Source organism: Malania oleifera, chromosome 13 (assembly GCF_029873635.1).
Source record: "Malania oleifera isolate guangnan ecotype guangnan chromosome 13, ASM2987363v1, whole genome shotgun sequence".
NCBI classification, from domain to species: Eukaryota; Viridiplantae; Streptophyta; class Magnoliopsida; order Santalales; family Ximeniaceae; genus Malania; species Malania oleifera.
This window is the reverse complement of record NC_080429.1, coordinates 18,737,542-18,749,744: the sequence shown is the minus strand read 5'-3', so window position 1 is coordinate 18,749,744 and position 12,203 is coordinate 18,737,542.

Here is a 12,203-nt window from a genome sequence, read left to right as displayed (position 1 = left end):
TTACGTAATTCAAGAAATCAGGTAAGGGGAATATATTAAACCAAGATTTTTGAGGAAATAACTGGTGAAAAATGGAAATATTATGTATATATGTATATGACTTTCATGTGGTTTCTGAAATGCCAACCATCTAAATTGTAAATTTATGAGCCTAGGGTTATGGTATTAGATATTATTTGTGAAAATGGAAAGTTAAATGACAGATTTTCTGGTTAATTGTGTTAGAAATTAAATGTATAATTTCAGTATATGAACGATGAATATGGGTTGATTTATTTTCAGTGAACGTATGAATATGTGTTGTTAAATTGTGTGGCATGAGTAAATAAAGTTTCTATGTTAAGTTATGATATATATATATATATATATATATATATATATATATATATGTATGTATAAGATGTTGGATATACTGGAAATGTATTGAGAATTAAAAGGTGATATGAATTATTTTTCCTGTGTTTGGTAATGTTAAATTACAATGTATGGTTTGAGAATTCTGGTGGATCAAGAAAAGGGCACAGTACTGTTGCACATATGTATAAAATGCTAGTGCACCCACACGTCTTAGATAGAGTGTGGAGACGGGATGGTCGATTGTGCTGGGGAAGGGTGGTATCCCCCTGGAGTCTAGACCGGTGTGGGAATAGTCAATCGTACCTACAGACGGTAGAATGTAGTTGATTTAACTCTGGAGGGACAACTAGGGTTAAGTCTAGCCTTCGGGCCGCACAACCCGTTATGGGGCAGAAGCATGATTAGGATTTATCACCGGTATAAAGGGTTCTAAAAGCATAATTGTAAGTTTAACCATGGATAATATGAGAACAATGGCAATGGAAATGGCAGTTATGGAAGTAATGGATATAAGATCAGCAAACGAAAATGACATGAAAAAAGAATATATGAAAATAGTCATGAATATAGAAAGAAATAATGAATATGTGACACATGAATATAGAATATGAAAGTAAATGTAATGAATGACACAGTGATAACAACATAAAGAGTAATGTAGTAAGGTGTTATCAGTATTAAATATAGTAGTATTACTTATATTTGGGGTGGGATATACTCTTCACCCGAGGGTTTGTTGAGAAAGGCGAGTGCCCTGATAGGTATAAGATGTAGCTATGGGCTGTATAACGTATCAGAGCAGAGGGAAACTACTTGTATGGACAGGTAATCTTCCTTATTCTCAGGAACTTCTGCCAGTAAACCTTTGTGTGAGTGTGTGAGTACGAGATAAACTAACCACCTGAGAGCTTACTGAGTAAGGTAAGTGTCCTGATATGTTTCAGTTGTGACCGTAGGTTGCTTAAGGTATTAGAGCAGAGGGGTACTACTTGTATGGGTGGGTAATCACCTCAATCCTTGGGAACTCTCATTGGTAAAATAATTTGCATGCGTTTGAGTAGGAATAGAGAATGATTTTCATAATTGTGATTTCATTTGAAAATAATGAATATATATATGTTGTACTTAAACCTTATGATTTTCACACACTGATTTAATGTATTCCATCCTTACTGAGATGTGTCTCACCCGATAGTTAAATTTCATCTTTCAAGACCTTCGCGGGATCGAGCTTTGAGAGCTCGGGTTGTTGTAATATTATATATATATATATATATAGAGAGAGAGAGAGAGAGAGAGAGAGAGAGAGAGAGAGAGAGAGAGAGAGAGAGAGAGAGAGAGAGAGAGGGTATGGACTGTTGGTTATGTATATTTTCTTTTGGGTATATTTATGTTTTCAAAGTTGTTAATACTGGATGTTGGGTTATGTTTTTGAGATGTAGATAGATGTAGAAATTCTGGTATATTGTGGAAGAATTGTTATTATTTCTGCTGCATAATTGATTTAGAGCCAGGTTCATGTAAATGGAACATGTGGGACCCGTGTCACACTAGGCGGGTTTGGGGTGTTACAGGAAGGTAGCAAAGATATATTTCAAATAATACTCCAGACCCTAGTTTCGTGTTCGGGGCGTTACAGACATACATCATATACATCCCCTCTTGCTTTCGATGTAATGCCCTCAGCCCACCTTGTGGGGCCCGAAGGTTACGTGTTTTATTCACCTGTTTATGATACCATACACTAAAATCATACAGCGGAAATAAATATACAGCCTTAATTTAAATACCAGAGTCTATCTATAAACCCCAAAAAATAACTGCATTCATCTTTTAATATTACATCCCAGTTTTTAAGAAACATAAACTATACATAAACAGTTCTTTCACCTCAAAATTTGCCAAAATTTCTACCTTGCTTGGAGCTCTAAGCTCGATCACCCGATGGACCTGAAAATATCATCATTTGCTAGGGTGAGACACATCTTAATAAGGAAGAATAAATCATAGCAGTGTGTGGAAGAGTGTTTAAATAACACAAAATATATAATCATTTGTAATTCACTATCAATAGCAGCTGAGAAAATGCATCATTAATAACATCACTGACATCTAATATCATACGCACATACATAATTATTTTTAGTGGTAATTTTCTGAGAATAGGGAAGATTACTCGATGTTGACTCTATGAGTATGATCCCATTTTAATTATGACAAAACCATTGTTTCTCACCTATGCTCTGAGCTTCTTGAACAAGTTTATCCTTAGCATGCACTGTTGATAGGAACTCAAGCAAGTCATACGGACTATGAAGATCAAGCTTCATTTATGGCGTCTAAAGAATCAAAAGAATGAAGACCTATTTTCTATTGTATTTGCATTCATTTTTATATTGGTTTGTAATAATTTATATCAGTCTATAAGAATCTCTACATGTCATGAATGTAGGTAATTGTAAGCTCAACATGACCGTAGATTGACCATAGGGGCTGAATGACCTTAGGGGTCGACCGACGCTGAATTTTTGGGACTATCTCAAAATGGCCGTAGAAAAGACCTTAGGTCCCTACATATATGCACAGATAGTCCCCATAATAACTTGCTCAATCAGGTGATCAAATTGAAAATGAATTGGAACATTATAGGCATAAAATAACAGAGGTTAGGCGATCGAACCCCAGGTGTTCAAATGACCTCGAGCGCTCGAACTGTTGGGATGTCAACGGTTTGACCAGGCTTCGGGCGACTAAACCTAAAATGATCCTATCTTCCTCGGGCAACCGAACTCTTAGAAAGTGACTTTTCACCAATTCGGGTTGCCGAACTTTTTAGTTCAAAACAAGCCTTGGGAGATCGAATCCCTTAGTTTGGTTAACCAAATGTATTTTCGGGCACCCAACCACGCACTAAATCTTTCTAACTTTTGTTCAGCCAACCGAGTTTGAGCTCGGGCACCCGAACCATTTAAAAGGCCTTTTTGAGCTGAGTCTATTCAGGTAACCGAACTAAAGTTCAGCCACCCAAATCCTCTCAAGTTACTTAATTATTTACCGAGGTTATAAGGGTTAAACTGGGTTAAAAGTTCTAATGTGTTTTAAACTTTCCTAATAATACCCTACATGTCCTAAACGGTTATATTTTGGCCTTTATCAATAAATATGAGTTCATTTGAGAGGATTAGTATTGGATTAGCAAAAAATCATTAGCAAAAATCATCTCTATTTTCAAAATCCTATTTTACCCAAATACTCTCATTTCTTCATTCCCTTGATACATTTTAGTATTGTGAGAACATATTAATTGTGCTAGTGATTGTTAAATATTTCTAATACTCCCATTGCCTTGATTGTTGGGATAGACTAACAAGCTTAAGGATTTTTGCATTGTCATTGCAAGATTCTTATAGTTTTGATTTTGTTGTGCAAATATTTTTCCAAGCTATAGTATTTTCAAACTACTCTTGTACTTATTTCATTGAAGGAAAATATTTTGAGTTAGTTTGTGTTGAATCAGGTGTAATCCCAAGAGGAGGGGGGGTGAATTGGGTATTTAAAAATTCTTTGACACTTATTTACCACTTAATCCCTACTTATATAGTTACCAATGAGTTCTTATTACTCAATTAATTATGTGTGATGCTATCCAACCTATACATGCAATATAAACAATTTAAATGTAATGCTGAAAGTAAAGAGTAAAGGGAAGAGAGAAGACAAATATGAGTTAGTTTGTGTTGAATCAGGTGTAATCCCAAGAGGAGGGGGGTGAATTGGGTATTTAAAAATTCTTTGACACTTATTTACCACTTAATCCCTACTTATATAGTTACCAATGAGTTCTTATTACTCAATTAATTATGTGTGATGCTATCCAACCTATACATGCAATATAAACAATTTAAATGTAATGCTGAAAGTAAAGAGTAAAGGGAAGAGAGAAGACAAATATGGTTTTTACGAGATTCGGCCGACTTGGCCTGCGCCCTCGCCTTGAGCAATCACTCAAGGATTTCACTAAATCCCTACTCCTTAAATTGGGATGGAGCTTCCTTTACAATCCGCTGCTTACAAGAGGTACAACTTCCTCCTCACCCGCTGTTTACAAGAGATACAACTCTCTCCTCAAACACTGGTTCACGCACCGAATCGTGTATACAATAGAATCTATAAAAACAATCAAAAATGCTTCCAAACAAAAGCTGGTGAGTACAATTCAAATTCCTAATACATTATCATATGATATAACTTGAAGCTCAGAATGTATGAAAACGATACAATCGTTTTATGAATGATTATGCTTCAACATACAAATCCCTTTTTATCAAAAACTCCCAAGTAAAGAAATATTTGAAACGTTTTGGAGTATATTAGGGTTCTAGTTCACTTTGTAAAGATGCACAAATATATCTAATATGAACTTGTTAAAAGCTTTATCTTGAATATTTTATCAATCTATATCAAAAAGCTTTCTTTCAAATATTTAACCACAACCCGATTTTGTAATATGCAAGTATTTATACGATATGTAATTCAAAGATCAAAATACTGAGTGTAAGGTTTTCCAAACAAAATATCCCTCAATAAAATAAATATTTATGAATAGCAAGAACATATATATATTCAACTATTTTAATATATCTAAAATATGAATCCTTTAACTGAATACACACTTAAGTCAAACTATTCAATCAATGACAAAACCTTAATCAAGTAGTGAGATTATCCAAATAATCTATGTGAAAATATACTCACTATCAATCACTCGGCTTATTTCAATAATAGATTTGGAATGAGAAATTCTTTGAAAAATAGATATACTCTTGATTCAAACACTATTCAACCAATAGGTAAAACATTTCTCAAGTAATGATCTTGTTAAAAAAATATTTATATGTATATGCACATTCAAGATCAATTTCTCTAATGATATTCAATAACAAGTTATGAGATGAGAAACTCTTGAAGAAAAAAAAAAAAAAAAACTTGAATCACCAAACCTCAATACCAAGAAGAAATAAAGTTGAATGAATGAATGCCCTTTAATTTCTAGAGTAGATTTGCTCAAAGAAGATGAATGAAGAATGAAGTGTAGGTCGTCGTATAGCAATCAGCTCAAGTTTCTTTATGTTCTTGCAATAAGATATATTCTTCTTTTGTTGTGTGTCTTAGCTTCATTCTAGGGTTTAGATATTCAGTATATATAGTGTCTTACCCTTAGAATTGATCTCAATCGTTGGATCAGAGAAATAGCTCGCTAGTTCTTTTAATAAAAAAATTTTTTTTAAGTTTTCCTGCAAGTTTAGGCAACTGAGGTCGAAGCCCAGGTGACCGAAGTTCCTTAAACCTTTGAAAAATTAACTTGGAATATAGGGTCAGGCGATTGAAGTGGCCAGTTCAGGCGCCTGAAGTCCCAAGTTCAGGCGACCGAAGTACCTCGACCAACTTGCTGTGTTTCCCATTAATTCTTCAGGCTACCGAACTTAATCTTCAGGCTCTCGAAGAAATTATTTAGGCGATTGAGGTTGAGTTTAGGCTACCAAAGTCCCATTTTTCTCAATTTTTTTTTTTTAAATTTAAAAATCTGTTTTACTTTCTTTCTTGGCTCTTTTATAAAAACACTTTCCAAGGTTTAAAGAATATTTATAAGTCCATGAAAGTCCCCTAATGTTGTTCATGAAATGCATGAAACCTAATGTCATTATAGGTATATGTTGAGCCTCAAATTGAATCATACGACAATGTAAATACATAAGTTCTAAATACCCATTTCCAAGATGTTCTTGAACTTTGCTGCTTGCATCTTGATTCTTGTACTCTTTGATTTCCATGGAGCTTGCCAAAATGTGTTAGCTTTACTTTATGGCTTCCATGAATCGTTATCTTTCCGTGCATACTTAATATAGGTCTTGTTCACAAACTCAATGCACATATCAAATACCAAGTGATTTGTTATTATCAAAACGGGATTGGACTTGTAGAGTCAACAATCTCCCCCTTTTTGATGATGACAAATACACGAGCAAAAATACATAATGGGTTACGCCTAACAAGACTCCCCCTCAAATAATGCATTTAATATTTAATGAATGACAATATATTCATGCTCATGTTCATACACAAAGTGTTTACCCTGAATCCAAATGAAATGTGAAAACAAGTTTGTGTGTGCAATTTTCCTTCTCCCCCTTTGCAACAATTTTGCTCATTCTTCTATTTCAAAGGCAATTTTATTTTTGCTCATTTTTCTCCCCCTTTTGACAGCAACAAAAAGGTGTGAAATAAAAAGGCATGAATGGACATAACCTTATGTTCTTCTCCCCTTTAAAAGTTAAGAGTTTTAATCTTGTTCAACCATTAGATTTTAGAAAAAATTGTACTACTCCCCACTTTACATCAAGCATTTCCCTTGCTAATGCATAAGTTTCAGTGATTATGTGAGAATACCAAATATTGATTGATAAGATACCAACTATGGACTAATGTTATGTCGAATGCGCACACAAGTTGATTGATTGATTTGATATCAAATATTAATTAATGTGATGCCAAAAAATGATTGAGTTAATATCAAGTGATTACATCTTAAGGGACGTTACTCTCCCTGAATTATGTTATCTAATATAGCATTTGAGCACAACAACTACCTACCGCTATGTATTCAGCCTCAGTTGTGGAAAGAGCAACTGGATTTTGTTTCTTGGAAAACCAAGAGACTAAGAAATGTCCTAAGAAATGACAAGTACCACTCGTGCTCTTTCTATCCACTTTGTGACCCGCAAAATCAGCATCTGAATAGCTGATAATCTCAAAAGACATGTACTTAGGATACCATAATCCAATTTCCACGGTTCCTATCAGATATCTAAGTATCCGTTCAACAACTAGCAAATGAGACTCTTTTGGTGCAGACTAAAATCTTGCGTACAAACATACGCTAAACATTATATCGGGTTTACTGGTAGTCAGGTATAACAAGCTACCTATCATTCCATGATATAGCTTGACATCTACTTGTATACCTTATTCATCTTTGTCAAATTTCAATGAAGCGCTCATAGGTGTACCTAGTATTTTTCCATCTTCCATATAAAACTTTTTGAGTAAGTCTCTAATATACTTTGATTGATTTATGAACATTCCATGTTTTGCTTGTTTGATATGAAATGCTAGGAAGAAATTTAGTTCACCCATTATGCTCATCTCAAATTCATTTTGCATGGTATTGGCAAATTCATTACACAATTCTTTATTTATAGCGCCAAATATGATGTCATCTACATATACTTGCAATAGGAGAATATCATCTTTCTTAGACTTTATGAACAAGTTTGTATCTATCTTTCCTCTTATAAACCCGTTTTCTAATAGAAAACCGCTTAGCCTTTCATACCAAGCTCTAGGAGCTTGCTTTAAACTGTACAAGGCTTTTGTCAGTCTATAAATATGATTAGGATTTTATGGTTTTTAAAACCTGGGGGTTGTTCTACATACACTTCTTCATTTATATAGTCATTTAAAAATGCGTTTGACGTCAATTTGATATAACTTGAAATCCTTAAAAGCTGCATATGCTAAAAACATTCGTATGGCTTCCATCCTAACTACAAGTGCAAAGGTTTCTTCAAAATCTATACCTTCTTCTTGATTATATCCCTGAGCTACTAATCTAACCTTATTTCTCACAACTACTCCATGTTCATCTTTCTTATTCTTATATATCCATTTGGTCCCTATGATTGACTTATCCTCAGGTCTGGGGACTAATGTCCATACTTTGTTTCTCTTAAATTGATTTAATTCTTCTTGCATGGACAACACCCATGATTCATCCTCTATAGCTTCACTCACATTCTTAGGTTCTTCTTAAGATATAAATGCAAAATGACTAATCATATTCCTAAGTGAGGAACGAGTGGCTACTCCACGTAATGGTTCACCTATTATTTGTTCTATGGGATGATTCTTTATATATTTCCATTCTTTAAGTGGTAGATTAACCTCATTTTCAGTTTGATCAATTTCAATGGATGGTTCCTTAAATTCATTTTTCTTTTTTGAATCATTCTCAATTGATAGTTCTTCAAATTCCTTGTTTAATTCAGTTTCATCTTCATCAGTTCTTTTAGGGAAGGGATTTGACTCATTGAACACTACATGAATAGATTATATGACCATCAATGTTCGTTTGTTATATACTTTATAGGCTTTACTGTAGTGACCCGAAGAATAATATTATTTTACTAATAAAGAAGGAAGAAAATGGAAACAAGAACAGAAGGAGGCGGTAGACTTTGTCGACGAGTGCATAATAGAATTCATCGACGAATATATGGGTTCATCGACAAGTGCATGAGAGAATTCATCGACGAATACAGAGGTTCATCGATGAGAAAATACCAAGACACGGATTGGGCTACTCTAAATTTCATCGACAAAGGATTCGTTGACGAATTTATTGAAGGATTCGTCGATGAAATGACGTGTCTCGTCGACGAATCTGCCCCTATAAATAGTGGAAAACCTAGATTTTTATCATTTTTAGCACCTCTCTCTCTCTCTCTCTCTCTCCTCTCTCTCTCTCTCCTACGAACCCTCTCCCTTCTCTCTTCGATTTCTGCCCCGCTAGTCACCGGATCAAGGATCCGAAGCCACCACGACGCTCCTGGCGAAGTTCTTTGCAAGTCTGCCGGAGTGGATCGTCGGTGAAACGAAGTTGGATTTCATTCCAAATTCAGGGTAAGACCTTTTAGTCCATTTTTGGCATTCTGGAAGTTATAGGAAATGATGTAGGCGAAGAAATACTTATATTCTATTTTGGCAATTGTTGTTTTTAGGGTGTTATGTAGGAGGCCCTGCGGGTGTTAGGCTAGTGTACCATAGGGGCTTTTCAGTAAATAGGTAAGGAAAATACGCTATGCTAGGAAGTTTTGAAATGTTATACAATTTATTTAATTATGAAAATTATGTATTAAATTATGGTGTGACTTGTGAATATGAATATATATTACGAAGATATGTTTTATGAATTTTAGTACCATGATTTTACGAATTTCAGTATCATGATTTTATGAATTTTAGTACTATGATTATACGAATCTCAGTACCATGATTTTACGAATTCCAATATTATGATTATGCAGTTTCAATGTTATGATTATACAGTTCCCAGTATTATGACGTATGAATTACAGTACATTTTATGTAGTATCATGGTTATTGCAGTTATTTCAGAATCATGGTAAATCAGATAGTTATATATAGATGTACAGTATCAGACCCTGTTGGACTATGCAGATACAGAGTACGATACTGTTGCTACAGATATTATGTTATGTTATGAGTTCAACCACCTATTTAGATAATATGTGGTAGTAGGTTGATCACCTAGGCCCTTGACGTGGACAGACTCCCCATCAGATATGGGTTGAGGTGGGCAGATCAGACCGATGGAGTATAGTGATTTATTCCTAATTGGCCAGCCAGGGTAAATCCCACCTACAGGCCGTACAACCCTGTCATAAGGGGTTAAATCATGACACACAGTTATCCACAGGGAAAATTCTCAATTACTATTACATATATACAGGTTTATAGAAACAGGGGACATACCTATGTACACTAGAATTATTTTGAATAGTAATCTACAATACTGTTATGTTAAGCAACATGGAAAGGGTGGGATATTTTATTACTTGTACTGTACTTTCATTTTCAGTTATACATTATTATATGAAAACAAATTTTCATAATATTGTAACTCATATGCCACACACTAGTAATAACATATTTCGTCTTACTGAGCGTTGGTTCATCCCAGTGTTGAATCATTTTTCAGGTGATCTATGTAGGCGAACAGATCAGGCTCGCAGATAGAGGGGCTTCAGTAGTGCCCTGTCAGTGAAGTGAGTATTGTGGAAGATTTTTGTATATCCTAGTATAGTTAAGGGTATTTTGGGGAACAGATATATGTGCATATTTTGAGGAAACATGTTAGTACTTTGGTATTGGTATTGTATATGTATTTACATATGGTTATGTTTATGTAATTTCTGCCTCTCACTGCTTAGGTTAATGTTATGGTATCATAGCATGTAGAATGTCATAGTATATATAAAAATAAAAATAAAACCAGTTAATTAAGCAGGTCGTTACATTTACTATCTAAGGCATACCCTAGGAAGATACCTTCATCTGATTTCACATCAAACTTCCCTAGATGCTTATTGTCTCTAAGCACAAAACACTTACAGCCAAAGATATGAAAATATGATATGTTTGGTCTATGACCATTCCATAATTCATAAGGAGTCTTATTAAGTGATGGTCTGATTACTACTCTGTTTATAACATAGCAAACGGTATTCACTGCCTCGGCCCAGAAGTACTTAGGTAATTTATGTTCGTTAAGCATAGTTTTGGCCATTTCTTGTATAGACATATTCTTCCTTTCAACTACACCATTTTGTTGCGGTGTTCTAGGTGCTGAAAAGTTATTGGCAATTCCTAATGAATTACAATAGTCTTCCATGCCTTGATTTTTGAATTTTCTACCCCTATCACTTCTAATTTTAGTAATTGTATATCCCTTTTCATTTTGGATTTTCTTGCACAGGTTTATAAATTTTTCACATGCTTTATCTTTGTGAACTAAGAATAGTACCCATGTGTATCTTGAAAAATCATCAACTATGACAAAGGCGTATGCTTTTCCTTCTAAACTATGAATTGAGTTTGGTCCAAATAAGTCTAAGTGTAGCATTTGGAGTGGCCTAGTAGTGGACATCTCTTTCTTCTTCTTAAAGCTTGTTCTTGCTTGCTTTCCTAGTTAGCACGCATCACAGATTTTATCTTTCACAAATTTAGTCTTAGGCAGTCCCTTAACTAATTCTTTTTTAACTAGTTTTGAGATTAAATCCATGTTTGCGTGTTCTAGTCTCCTATGCCAAATCCAACTTATTTCATTCATAGTAGATAAGCATGTCACACTCTGTGAAGTTAAGTTATCAAAACTTGTGGTATATACATTTTCATGACGCTTAGTAATGAACAATATCTTATTATTAGTTTTGTGTTCAACTATGCACTTGTCATGTTCAAAAGACACTTTGTAACCTTTATCATATAGTTGATTTATGCTCAATAAATTGTGCTTTAAGCCTTCAACTAATAAAACATCATCTATAATGAGTGAGCAATCATTACCAACTTTACCTACACCTGTGTTCCTTCCCTTAACATTATCTCCAAAAGTAACAAACCCTTCATCTTTTGGTATGATGGATGTGAACTTTGCTTTATCCCCGGTCATGTGACGTGAGCATCCCCTATCCATATACCATCTATCTTTTGAGGATGTTGATCTTAAGCATATCTATAAAGCACAATCAAATAACAAGCTTTGGTACCCAGATTGTTTTGGGTCCAGGGGGGTTAGTGCTATGTTCTCCTTTGACTTTCCATACTTTCTTGATTTTGACATCTTTATTTTTGAAAGGACAGTCGAATTGTATGTGACCCAACCTTATACATTTAAAGCATGTAGTATTTCTACAAAAATTATTAGTTGGAACAAATGACTTTGACTCTCTTCTAAAATAACCCATGTGAAGATGTCTTTTCTTTAGATTTTCCTTACCATTAAAACTGAACCCTTCCTTTTCTAGGGAATTTCTTTGAGATCTTAGGAGCTTTTCAAAATTGTTTTGTCCTTTAGTAAATTTACAAATAATTTCATATTTATCTTTCAAATACTTTTCTAACTCCTCAATTTTCAAATCTTTATTTCTAATGAAAGATGTATGAGATTCATTTTGACGTTCAAGTAATCTTGAAAGTTCTTTGGT